Source organism: Falco rusticolus, chromosome 2 (genome assembly GCF_015220075.1).
Source record: "Falco rusticolus isolate bFalRus1 chromosome 2, bFalRus1.pri, whole genome shotgun sequence".
NCBI classification, from domain to species: Eukaryota; Metazoa; Chordata; class Aves; order Falconiformes; family Falconidae; genus Falco; species Falco rusticolus.
The window spans coordinates 93,096,969-93,111,219 of record NC_051188.1 but is presented as its reverse complement, the minus strand read 5'-3'; positions in this window follow the sequence as shown (position 1 = coordinate 93,111,219).

Sequence of the window (14,251 nt, the reverse complement as noted above, 5' to 3'; positions counted from 1 at the left end):
GAAATGATGGTTTCTCCAGGTTCTTTTCCCTCCACATCCATCAGCACCAACAGCGCTGTACACAATCTGTCTCTGGATGGGGCAGCAGCCACGAGGATTGATGGCCCCGCTGTAAGCATGTGGGTTCTACTGCCACAGACTGTCCTCACGCCTGGGCCTCAGGTTTCTAGTGCTGCCAATCAGAGCATTCGGGGGGAAAGAAGGTCTCTCAAAAAGCAGATTTGGGGAATGAAAGCAGGCTGTGCTGGGAGAAAGAGCATGGTCCTAAAACTGTTAAAGCTTTGTATAGGTAACATAGGAAGAAATACTAGTATTTTCTAGCAGGAGGTACACCATTTCAGTGTTAATTCTCATAGTATTTACTGCTTTTTCATGCTCCAAGTTCTGAAATATAGTCACACAGCAATCTGTTGTAGTTGGGATTTTTTAAATACACTGTAACTTATATTAATATTTTTTTAATCTGCCTGAAGACATAGTTCGAAATTTCAGTTGATAATACTGTTATATATGTTTTTGAAACAGCTATAGCTACTGAAACTAACAGAATAAGATCACAAAAGAAAAGAAATTTTAAGTGTCTTGGGAAGGTGCCAAATAAAGCTATGCACCATTAAGGTTATCCAGTCAAGGACCTTTTTAATGGCAAAGGGGATAACACATAAGAGGGAAAGCAATAAACAAGAACACACAGAGATACAAACCTGGTAGACAAGGAACGACAGAGGCAATGCCAAAGACCTAAAGTCTTCAGTCACTAATTAATGGGCCATTAAGAAATGACAGGCCTAGGTTTGGAAAAGACCAAACTGGACTTTGTAACTGATAAGATGGAAGCAAGAGGAACATATGGATTTGGGATATTCCAAGGGGGTCAGTAGGACTATGCCTAACTTAAGGAATGTTTAGGGAAGGGGACTAGGGAGGAACAGAGTGACTAGGCAGAAAAGCGTGTAAAAGGGGACAGTTGCATGCAATACATCGCTGGTCAGTATGCTTGTATGACTAAGCCCTGTGCCTGATCACCTCAGGCTGTCCTACCTGCTTATTAAATCCTTTCTTAACTGTCTCCCTGTGCAATCTTACCCTCTATCCTGGGTGAGCGCTGTAAGGACGAGGTGCCCGCAACCAGCATGGCAGGCAGGAGTGAATAGAGGGCCAGGTCCTGAATGCAGTCCAGGTGGAGGTCTCAGCTGCCAGCCCCCAAGCAGGAATGGTGCATGTCCAGAACACCGGCTGCTGGGACAGACCAGAGCAAGCAAGGGGCTCCAGCACCGGTGGCCCTGGTGCTGGAAATTGGAAAGCAGCGGTTGTCTCCTTGGCCTGGAATGGAGACCCCTGGGTCTCAGGGCAGGGCTCTGACGGCTGGGCAGGAAGAATCCCCCAGCCTCAAATGTGCTGGAGCTGCAACTGCCTTTAATAACCCTTAACAGAAATCATGTGAAAATATTAGAATTACAGAATATCAGAAATTCCTTGACACATAAGGTATGCAAATAGAAGTGCTATATCCCATAATACTTGGGCTCATCAGCCTCCTGAGTCAAAACACTTTTTCATCTCTGACCTCCTGTTATAAGACACCAGTTGTGTGGACGCTGATGGGTCTATCATGGCCTTTCAAGACTTGGTCTTGTGGAAGATACAGGTCAAGAGCCATAATGGCTCGTGACTGAAATTTAAGGCCAGAGAACACCCCTAGAGCATTGCTTAGCTCATGCTCCATGCTAGGATTTTAACTGCAACATGGCTGCACTTCAAGGTAAGCCTGGGACACTCAATTTATCCCTTGCTGTATCCAGCATCCCCGTTCTCTGCCCTGTGTAGGCGCTCTGGTGCTGAACCAACAGCTGAGAGGATAGATGGCAGTGAAAGCAAGATGAGCACACCCTGCAAGAAAAGACAACCCAGGAGTAGTGACGAGCTGTTGCAGATTGTTTCAACAACTTGCACAAAAACAGAAATTTAGGAACAAGCACCAGTAAGATCTTCACAGTAGGGGGAAGAGGGGATTACCCTACAGTGGCCGGGCTAGGAAAGAAGTCCTGGAGTAGATTCAGAAGAGAAGCCTGGCCAGGTAAACATAATTCAATACCTTGAGAAAAAGACAGATAGACAAGTAGAAAAGAACAGACAGGCAATAACTTTTGTTTTATATTTTCAGTAACCCAGGACAGATGAGGTCTAGTCTTAATCTGAAAAGTGAGCTGTGTAGGATGCTGTTAACTACCCCACACTCACAGAAGAAATGGAGGCAGAGACAGGTTGTGAGAGTCCACAGAAGTGGAGCCTGTTCAGTTTTGTGAACTCAGAGACTATGTTTCACAGGATTTTCAAAGCCATAAAAATGCATAAAGCCACCTGAAGAGTAAGCTCGTACCTGAGGCTTCTATCAGAAATCTTCAGTCTTAGAGATAAAATCAATTATTAAAGCCTTTTATGCTCCACGTTTAAATTGTTCTCATCACTATTTTCATTAGTGAGAAACTGCTTCATATAGCAGTTGGGGATCTGTGAAATAAATGAATGCATACAATCAATTATTTCTCAGGAATTTGTTACAAGTGGAGACAGAATAAAACAGAGGCCAAAGCAATTCAGACAGACGTGGGTTTTGCACTGCTCTAATCTTTGCATATGAGCTGAGCTCTGCTTTTTGGTTTGCTGTAACAGTGGTCTGGCAAAGAACAACATGCTAACAGGAACATCACATGCTGGGCATTACATACTGATATATAAATGCCCATGAAAGAAAAAGGACTCAGATCTTCTGCCTTGAACTGTTTCAGGGATCATTTTAAATAAAAGTATGTGAAAATGATACTATGCATAGAGACACAGGAAAAAGGAATTATTAAATCAGTCAGTCCAGCATCTATTCAATTGGCCAGCATTTTTTGTACAAGTAGCAACAAGCATTAGGTACTTCAGAGAAAAAGTAAGAAATCCCACATCAGACAGATTAAGTGCCTTTCTTTTTTCAAACAGAGACTGTTTCAAATCTAGAAGGATGTGGTTTAATAACATTCAGATATTTTTTTTTTCAACCAGCAACCACCACAACCCTGAGTGTTCTTATTAACCCTGTAATTCTGTCAAATGATTTATTAATCTTGTTATATTACCAGCATCAACAACCTCCTATGGCATGAGTTCCAAAGCCTGAAATACATTTTTGGTCAAAAAAGCATTAGCTTTCATCAGTCTTCCTTTTGCAAACTTCACATCTGCACCGAATGTCCCCTTCATGTCTCTTAACATCAGAAAAACAAGTGTTCCTGGATCTACTTAAGTGCCAGACTATTTTGAAAAACAAAATAGTTCTCACTATTAGTGCACTTCTAATAGTTCTGTATATTATTTGTTAATCCTTTCTATACAAAAATCTCCCAGAAAACATTTAATTTTTCACTAACCCCCTTCTGTTGAAATGGAATGGGACATTCACTACTAAACAACAACCAAAAGCTTTACCTGCATGATTCCCTTTACAAAAAATAATGTAACAATACAGTTAAAAATCATCATCAATTAATCTGTAATTTAAGCACAATGGTTTTTTTTCTGCCCCAAGCTACTGCCCTAAACAGAGATCATTCAGGGACATGCCCGGCAGCTGGGTTTTCTCTTTTGTCAGAAGAGAGGTTTTGGCAAGCAACCATTCGTTTGTCCAGCATTCTGGATGTAGCAATAGCCTCTCATCCTGTAATTTGTCCTTTCAGCTACCATTTGTCTAGTCTCACAGCTAACGAGGTGATCATTACATACTCACAACATCTTTGCTAGAAGACATTTAGCTACCTATATTTTTAAGTCTGGCTGTTGATTTTCTTCCTTTAAAGAGAGAAGAGGTCATGAAAAACCTTACTTTTTAAGCATGAAGCCAGCAACAACAAAACTTTTCTTGCAGAAAAGTACAGACGTGGATCGGAAGCACTTCTTGGGGGACTGTTAGTTCCTAAAATCCTGGTCCTTTCCAAATGTCTCTCTGTGTTTGAGTCTTCTGTGGTTAAAAGAATGCTAATTATCTACCAGTAACACAGATGATATCAAATACTTTCTCTAGCCAGCTTGCTTATTTCTAAAGGCATCATTTTTGCAAGAAATTCAATCACAGCATTTCATATGACTTGCGTATCTGCAGGCCTGAGACTTGTTATGCGCCCAGCTGAGGTTTTAAATTTAAGAGCCTTGTAACTCCAACCACCCTACTTAAACAATAAGGAAGAGGTACCTCGTAGTGTGAACAAGGCTGCACAGAATCTTGGAGGTGCCTATTTCTCTTTGTTGAGAAAGGCTATGATGAGTATGTGCATTGCTTAACAGAGGTAGTAAGGAACTAAAATTAGAATGAACCCAGGCCTATCTTTTATTTTATTACATTTTCAAAGAAACTCTCAAACCCTTTCACTTGAAAGTAATCTAGCATCCACTCCTATATTGCAACTCTTAAGACAGGCTTCTGCTGTTTTGGTGGCATAAACTTACCTCAAATTTATATTTGTTGTAACATCAGATTTGCAGCAGAGATGGGTCTATTTTCATTATCCCTACTACTTCTAAATATGCTGCGGGCAGGTAATTATTCTGTTTGGGATACAAGAAAAAAAACCTCAAACTTGGTGCAGTCTTGGTAAAACCTGGACATAATTTCCAAATGAAAGGTAAGTACCTTCATATCTAGCAATTTTTTTGTGCGTGGAGGAATTTCTGCAGAATAATGTGCATCTGTCCTGTAAGTACTTTTCTTAGGCAAATTCACTGAATGGTGTGAGCTCTGTGCTATGAAGTGATGCTCTATAATTTTGAGGTTTTGGTTTTAGTCATGGCACTTACATGTTGTTGATTTGGTACGAAACAACTGGACTTCAGGATAAAGGTGTGTGTTGGGATAGTGTCCAGTGGTGTTAGAAAGAGCTCTGCAGATCAAATATTAAAATACAGCAAGACTTTGTGAAAGATGACCCAGGAGACACCTCATTCATAGAATTAATGCCTCCAATGGGACTCCTAGCACTTCTTATAAGCTACTCCACAAAAATTCTTTCCACCATCCATAAGACTCTTGACATCCAGTGAAAAAAAGCTTGTGCATTTTCCCTTTTTTCCCCTCTGTTTCCCATGTTTCTTACTATGCTTCATCGACTGCTTGTAGGGGAAGAAATTTCCTGCCAAGCTATAGTTTGCAACAGAAAAATTGTATCCCCAGTATACTAGTTCATATCAGCCTATCAGAAACAAATTAGAACAGCCAAAAAAAGCTAAACGTTCCTGAAATGACTTATGCTTTTTCTCCTCTTAATTTGTCTGTCTGCAATTACAGATGGAACCCATTACCACCCACTTCCTCACTTAGGAAATTGTTCTTCTGTACACTTTGTACTGCTCCTCAGATGCTCTGGGTGCATTTATCCAGACAATTATGAGTGAAGTCTGTCCCCACTGCAGTAAGTCAAACGTAAGCCCACCATGGAGCAGACGTCTTATGGATCAAGTCATGGATACCAGAAACGAAACCCAGCGAAAGACAGATTACCTGAGCCTGAGCCTAGCACCAAGCAGCATAGCACAGCTCCTCTGCTCCAGACCTGAACCAGCTCACAGGTCTTGCAGACAGAGAAGCCCACATTGGTCTGAAAACACTGTGTAGATGTGCCCCTCTATATCATTTGCTTGTAAGTGGAGACTTGCTGGGTAAGACAGTCATGGCACCCTGTTAATTACAGGTACACAGTTTATTTCTTTCAACACTGCATTATTGACATCCAGCCTAATGTCAGACTCCAAAAATCTACACGTCAGGCCTACATTTTTGTATAAAAGTTTTTGCTGCCTAACTTTCTGTAAAGGCAGCGAAGGAAGCGAAGCACCTGGACAGTTGGTTTATCTGGTCTGAAGAACATGTGTAAAATAGAGGATCTTCTTTTCCCATCAGTTACAGACAATCTCCAGATGTTCAGCTGATTTCTGTAGAGCCCTACATGCTTTGCAGGAAATGTACGAAACTGACAAGCTTTCTGACTGAAAAAAGTTATAGCCTGGATATATCATTTATGTGACTAATGCCTCTTATTTGTCCTCACTGAACTAGAGGCAGAACAATAATGTACAGGCAGTTATTTAGGGCACCAAACGTTTCATCTTCATGAGTAGAAGGGGGAAAGCTAAAGGATTTATTAGAGGGTATGATTTGATGAGTACATTTCCTTGCACATGCTGTTTATTTTGAACAGATCCTGTCTTGAATCCTGTAGGCTCTCTGCTCTAAAGCTATTGCTTGAATAGGCACCCAGACTGACCTCTCCTTGGGTTGGGGACTGCCGAGTAGACGTGTACATCTGACAGAGACACTTGCACGCTCTTGACTTGCTACAGAGCTGGCTGTCAGGTTAAAAGGAGGGGATGAATGCAGAAATTCAGGCTTGAAGCTGAGAGCAAGGGAGTGGGCTAGCCAGTTCCCTGTGTGGGCACCTGGAAGCTGCCCTTCAAGTTTTGTTTTTCCTTCCCAGCTTTCTCTGGTGAAAACATCCTGCTGGATCACAGCAAAGATAAAAACTCTGTTTTCTTTCACAAGACAGATTCCTGTAGATTACAAAGACAGTCTTTCTTACCTAAACCTTGTATCTGGAGAAACTGACTCCCTCTTCCATCTGCTTCTAGAGCTGTGTGTAATCAAACACTAATAATATATTGCATTCTAATACCAAAATTATGAGTGAAAATAAGCAGCCTGACAGACAAAACCTCTCACCCTAAAGACAGGAAAGATTGAATTATTTGTTTTAATTGCTCAGAAACAGGAAGTAAAGCATGAAACAAAAACACTCTTCATTGTGCTTTCATTCCTTTGACACAAGGTACACTTTGCTACAAGAACATTACTAGGACAGGAAATTACATAAGCATGTGAACTTAAAAATCATCAATTTTTTGCCATTATTTAAAGTTTTCCATTTCATACTAAACTAGTATTCCACAGAAATTTTTCCAAGAGAAGTTCCTATTTGACCAGACATTTGGAAAAAAAAATATGGGGATTTTTTTTCCAGTTTTATCAAAAAACAAATAAGGTTGCTGTCTTTCTGATGTACATAATTTCCATTATTGTGAGCTACAATTGTGTATTAAGAAATAAAATCTCTCATAAGGCTCAGTGAAAGGGAATTTATATTTCTGAAATACATTGAATTTATCCATCTTAAATACACCACAGATCTTCTAATCTGGACCCTAATATGAATCTTTACATTGTCTATGAACAGCCTTTTTACTTTTTAAGGAAAGCAAAACCATGTAAAGAGACATGAAGTTTTATTTGACACCAGATGGTTGTGCTGCCATCCAGAGGGACATCCACAAGTGGGAGAAATGGGCTGACAGGAACCTCATGAAGTTCAACAAGGGGAAGTGCAAAGCCCTGCACCTGGGACAGGCAACCCCAGGCACCAGTATGTACTGGGAACCAAGCTGCTGAAAAGAAGCTTTCTACAAAAAGACTGGGGGTCTTAGTGGACAGCAAGCAGGCAACGAGCCAGCAATGTGCCCCCATGGCAACAAAAGCCAGAGTTATCCTGGGCTGCATTAAGAAAAGCATTGCCCGCAGGTTGAGGGAGGTGATCTTCCCCTCTACTCAGCACTGGTGAGACACATCCAGAGTGCTGCGTTCAATTCTGGGCTCACCAGTAAAAGAGAGACACAGACATGCTCAAATGAGTCCAACAAAAGTTGACAGAGATTATTAAGAGACTGGAGCACCCAACATAAGATAAGAGGCTGAGAGAGCTGGGATCATCTAGCTAGGAGAAGAGAAGGCTCAGGAGGGTTGTATCAACATGTGCAAATGCCTGATCAGAGCGTGTAAAAAAAGAGCCAAACTCTTTTTACTGGTATCCAGTGACAGGACAAGAAATGACGGGCACAAATTGAAATGCAAGAAATTTTGTTTAAACGTAAGAAAGAACCCTGTTTTACCCTAAAGGTGAAGCACACTGGGGCAGGTGTCCATCACTGGAGCTATTCAAAACTTGACTGGACATAACCCTAGCAGCCTGCTTTGTATGTCCCTGCTTCGAGCAGAGGCTTTGGTCTAAAACATCTCCTGTGGTGCCTTCCGACCTTAACCACTCTATCATTCTGTGTATCTGTAAGGGGCAGAGTACTGCTCCAATATTTATACCAAAATTATGAAGTCAAACACATCTGGATTTTGATTAGAGTGACAACTAGTCAGTTTTATCTTTACAAGCTGCAGGAACAGCTTGCTTATCAGAGAGAAAAAGATGCACGTATAAGATTGAAGGGATTAAGGACCATGTATCTTAAAGCAGATTAATTGTAATGCTTCTCTTTATGTAGCTACACCGGTTGACCAGAACATTCCTAACAGTCTGTACCGTCAGTTCTCACAGGTGAAAAAGGACTGAAAGGCTGTCATTCTGTACCCTTTTGCTTGGATTTTAGTGACAACGTAAAGGATAATTTAATGCAGAACCAGGCTTCTTTTTGCAGTCTTCTTACTACACTTCCCTGGTATTCTGCAACCAGTAGCATGCTGCTCCATGCCAGGAGAACACTACTGCACCAGGACAGGAAGAGCAGGCAAACATCCAGCTTTGCAGACCTGTTCTGATGCAGAGTCCCTATGGCACAGACGTTCTAGGATTGAAACTTCAGGGTGGAGAGTGAGTTTTCTAAGAACAAGAGCACCATAAAGCCTTTTTCACATCACCTACCTTGACTTGGTTGTTCTTACTACTTTTCCCCAAAACTGTTAGGCCCATCCCATAAAAAGCTATATTCACAGGACCCTTTTTCAGCAAGACTGGACCCCTCAACAGGATGAGTTGTTTCAAAGAAATCCTGCTATTTTTTTTTAAATACCTTTTTTTAAGGATCTGCAATCTGATGTTAACTAGCCCCTCTCAGACAAGTAGTCAGGGTGGATTCAAACTATTTGTGCAAGTCAGAGTTGTACAGACAAGCCCTGTGCAAAGAAACATTGATGCTATTCTTCCCCTAACAACATGTATACATAAGACTTTTTTTCATTCTGAGTGGAGAACCATGTCATAAATATGATTTATAGTGTATCATCTGAAGGAATGATTGTAGTAAAATGAGGCATTGCAAGAAATATTATCTTGCTAATTAGAAATTACAAGATGGAACATTTACTGCATAACTTCAACCCTCAAAATTTATTTACAAAATCCAGAGGATCTTTAGTCTTAAAGTATAAGGAAGCTGAAGGAAGTTTTGTTTAAACTTGTCTGCAGATGTATGATAAATAAAGCTCTATAGCACCAAATCACTTGCATAAACCTACCAGCTGCCCCAGTGCTCTGAAGAATTTACCTTTGCCCCCAGGATCTCTCCTGAAGTGATGGATGGGATTATGGCATTCTTGCAGGGGTTTGGAATTGCTTTGGTTTTGTTTCTTGATAGTAAGGCCTTACCATTTTCTCTGATTCGCTCAAATTGATTCACATTTTGAAGCCATGGGCTAGTTTTTCTGAGTAAGAGATCTCTGCATGAAGACCTGTCTGTCTCCTTCAGTAAAGCAGAAAAGGCTAACAGATGACAAACAGAAAACAGAAATTAGCCACTGAGTGTTAGAATACAGGCACATAGGAGGAGAGCAATGTCACAGAACATTTCACAACATAAGAAAGACCCACAGCAAAATACTAAAAGACAAAATACAGTGTGGTGACATAGATAGAAAACTCACAGTACTAAAGGCATCGTAAACATCCCAGACTCCTTCAACAGGAGGGACCATGTTGGAGGAAGCACAGATGGGAAAAATAAATACTAGAATAGCATTTTATGGGACATTTTATGGGACAAACTGATACGTCTGAGGCTTTCACCTGATTAGAAGGTAAGTTAGGGAAACAAACCCTTCATATCTATTATCTATTGATTTTTCTGTATTGAAATGGTGCATGGAAAAATACCACTAAGATGTTAATCAGCGTTAGCATATCAAGAAAGCATGACACTTCACTGCTGGTGGAGATTTAAGCAGCTAAAATCTAAAGATACTCAGTAAAGCATGGCATGTTGAGAATTCATCTGGAATGTAACCATTTTACCTTTGTGAGGGCAGAGTACAACACTTTGGCTGACTTCAACAGCTGGTTGCAACATACTGGAGAGATGTGGTAACAAACACATGCGATACTTTTATGCTGCGAAGTTTTCAGCAATTCACGTAAGAAAGCATATGGAGCCTCTTAAATATCCTTTCTGTCAAGATTCCCTCACCTGTAAATATCTTGGCTTCAGTTTAGTCACGTGCCCACAGAAATTTTCATAAACCATAAAACCTCTAATGGTTAAATTACCTTGAAGAACAAGGGATACAGATTAACTCAACAAGTGCTACATTCAAAATAATCACAGACCCAAATATTTTACACTAAAAATAGAAATACACACTCTAATAGAATAGTCAGTGGTATAGCAGAAATAGTTTATTCCACTGCAGCAAAGACCTTAAGTCAACATTTGTGGTTTCCATACCTGTTGTGAAAAATTATACTTTTTGGTTTTGTTCTCTCCGTCCCACTCCTTTCTTCATTTCTTCTTTTTTTATTAAGTCTTTCCACTTTTTCTTCCTTCTTCATTCTTACACCTTTGAACTTTCCTGGTTTATTTTTCTTCTTTCTTTATTTGTTTTGTTTTGTTTGTAGGACAGGAGATAGAGCAGAAGAAATAAACCTGCAGGCCTTAAACCTGCACACCACAGGTTTTTGTCACAATGGTACAATGTGACAAAACCCCACATTTTGCTTAGAGTGTCCTCAATAAGGGAAGTGGGACAGCACAAGCCATGATCAATTTTTCCTGCAACCACATGTTGAGGAAAGCACTGACAAGACATCTGTAGAGGAGTGTGCAGGTCTGGCTGTTCCTACATGCACATGATGCTCACTCTGAGGTTTTCAAAGAACTGCAAATTAAATCTGGGTGAACCAGCTGCTGAACTCCCTGGTTAGCTGGACTGTAACAGCTGAGGCAAGAAGGAATACCTTCCACTGGCCAAGCATCTCTGGGCCTCAGTGGGTTTCAGCTGCCAGCTGGGTGTGGGTTCACACAGTTCTCCACCTGCTTTTGTTCAGCTCAGATGAGCCCCAACATCTGAAACTAAAACATTGTCCTATGTCCTCTCTGGCTTAGCTTCACAAAAAGAAGTTATAGATGGAGCAAAACTTAGGTCAAACCAGTCACAGGTCTGGGACAATAGAGCCAAGATTTTAGAAAGGCCAGGAGTATAATTACATGGGAGAGGAGAGGATCAGAAGTCAAATATAAAGCAGCACATGTGGGCACCTAGAAAAAACAGCCAATTAAACCAAATATGATCTCCCATGGAGGGACTGACGCAGGCAGCAATTATCAAAAAGCCTTTGTCCCCCGACTCCAAGTAAAGCTTCGGCACAGCTCATCCTAAACCACAAGTCAGGCCTCCAGAAATCACGCTGCTCTAATAAATATATATGTGTTTTTAGACTTTGCCTGCTGTGTCCATTTATTTTTCCAGGAAGCCTGCTAACTTCAGTATGTAAGTAAACAGTTCATCTTCAGCGCTCACTATAAAAGGGAAGCGGCAAATAACAGTTCCCTGCTCTCCATATGAGGGAAGCTCCGTCTATCATATCCAAATTCCCCCACCGGGCAGAAGGGTATTTTAGGTGACCTCTCCTGTCACCTCCAGTCTCCCCTGCAATATTTCATGGGCTTTCTCATGCCCCCTCCCAGGCCATCTCCTTTGTCTGCTCAGTCTGTCTATGCGCTTCAGTACCCCATCTCTCTCCCACTGCATCCCAGTCCATCCAGGCCCTTCACATCTGCAGAACACAGATTCTCTTTTTGGCAGTTTGTTGTGGTTTTTGGATTTGGTTTGTATTTGTTATTATTATTATTAAATAAATTGCAAGTGTTTTATGTAAGTAAATTAAGAAAATGGCAGCCAGTCTGCTCCACTCTGACTCCACTGAAAGTGGTGTAATCTGCAGTTGTTTAAATGAGGAAATAAAATCTCAGGAGATGGAAGACCGCAATAAGGGAAATGCATTAAATTAGGGACATGTCACAGTATCGTGAGACTAGATCACAGACACATTTCACAGAGAAGAACAGTGTTATGCTCACTTATGCCATGAGTGAATTTTGTCCAGAAGACTTTTTACATATTCATGAAGGTGACGAAAAGCTTTTGCAAAAAATTAAAGAACAGTTTTTGCAGGGTGTTTGCACAAATTACCACAACCTAAACAAAACCATCTGTATTATTTTGCAGCCATGGATTTCTTTACATGCTACAGTGAGGCAGTATTTTATACAGTTATGACTTTGTTTCGCATCTTGCATAAAAAGGTTGCTGAAAATTAAATTTTAAGGACAGCTCATCCATCTCCAGAATTATACACACATTAATATTCTCTACTCAACATCCTGTATGTGGTTATTAATAAAACCCTCTCCCCCTTTCATCAAGGAGCTTCAACCTAATTCTTTCTAACAGTTATCCTGGCTATATAACAAGTTATTCTAATGTATAACTCAATATCAGGGGTACTGCTAACATTTTTAGCTCTCTAAAGTTAGACTTTTGTGGTTTATGGTGTTTGTAGTATATCAGGCATCGAGTGAAATGCAGTCTTTGCACGATTTATTATTTTACATACAATCTGGTAATTTTCATCTAATCCTTCTTCTGTTTTCAGTACATCCCCAGTCCTATCCCTTGAACTTCTGGAATTATATAGTAAGATCTACAATGATTTTTCAATATGAACTGTAATCTGTAGTATTACATCTTTATTCAGTGTCACCCTAGTAATCCAATAGCAGCGTTTCTCCACTGATTTTCCACCTTTTTGTAACTTTGGATCCCTTGTCTTGTCCACTCTATAAAAAAAATTATTTGCCCTTAAATTTACTGAGACATTTAGTTAATATATGCTTCTTGTGATGTTTGAGTGGTTTAATCATCAGTCGTGAACTAAAAACTGCATTTTATTGTTTACCTCAAGACACAAGAGGAGCTATTCTTTTAAAAAGAATAGTTAATTTACTACTACCACACTTAGTTTTGTGCCCCTGAAACTTTGCAGTGAGAAAAAGTCAGCAGTGTTATACCACTAAAAAACTGATGTTGTATCAGATGTTTCACCCTTTCAATCTGTTATATTATGAAAAAGTCCAGAAAAGTGAAAGCTGCTTTAGACTTTGTTACAGCACCTTTACACAGCTTTTTTCTTTAAAAGACCTAGCTTGATTTTTTTCTAAACCTAACTATCAGCCTAGAGATAATTGTGCATAAATTCAAAAGAAAGAACTTCCAGGTGTCTGAGCTATGGGAACAGGTACTACAGTTACCCTTGGACCACCTCTTTAAGGCAAGTTTCAGGAAGCTGCCACTGGCAGAGAAGCTGCTCATTCAGGTGTGAATGCTATCAGAAGCCCAGAAAAGCGAAGTCTCATGCCTCTGTACAGGTGACTTTGGATATGTTGCAAATGAAATACTGCTGAAATAAAACAGTGGAGAAGACAATCAACAGTAAGAAGCAAACATTGCCTCTGCTTTGCAGAGCCTTCAGAACTTTTTCCAAGGAGGAAGACATGCACTCACTGCTCCTCCACAATTACTAACTTCACAGCAGGGTTACTGCTGGCTGTGCTCAGGCAGTTTAAAATGCAATGCACAGCTAGAACAATTTACAGATGCATTAATCACCTCTTACTCTTGTTAGCAAAGGATGTGGGAAACATCTTCCAACTTTAAGGCAAGTGCCATATAAAGGTCATCACATAGAGGCAGTTCTTCACCCAGAAGTGCTTAGTTTTAATTATAGCATTTACTGCAATGAATGAGAGTTTAATCTCCAAAGGGAGACTACCATTCATGAAATAGTTGAAGAAAGTTTTACACACAAATCCTGTTTCATAATAGCCAAATGAGACACACACATAGGATAACAGTGTCCCAGCAACAAAAAGTCCTCTGCCCACAACAACATTTGTAGATTTAATCAGATCATAATTTTCTGTCTAGGAGATTCTGCCAGATTAAAAAAGGTGGAGAAAGGGGAATAAAAACCACTTTAATAGTAACTAAAGAATGAAGAGTGCTTTTGCCAGTGGAACATATTTGTCTGGGGCAGTGTCAAGAAAAAAAAAAGAAACCCTGAGTCTTTTAACATAATTTGAAACCAGATTCTCCTCAGAGGAATGGAAAGAG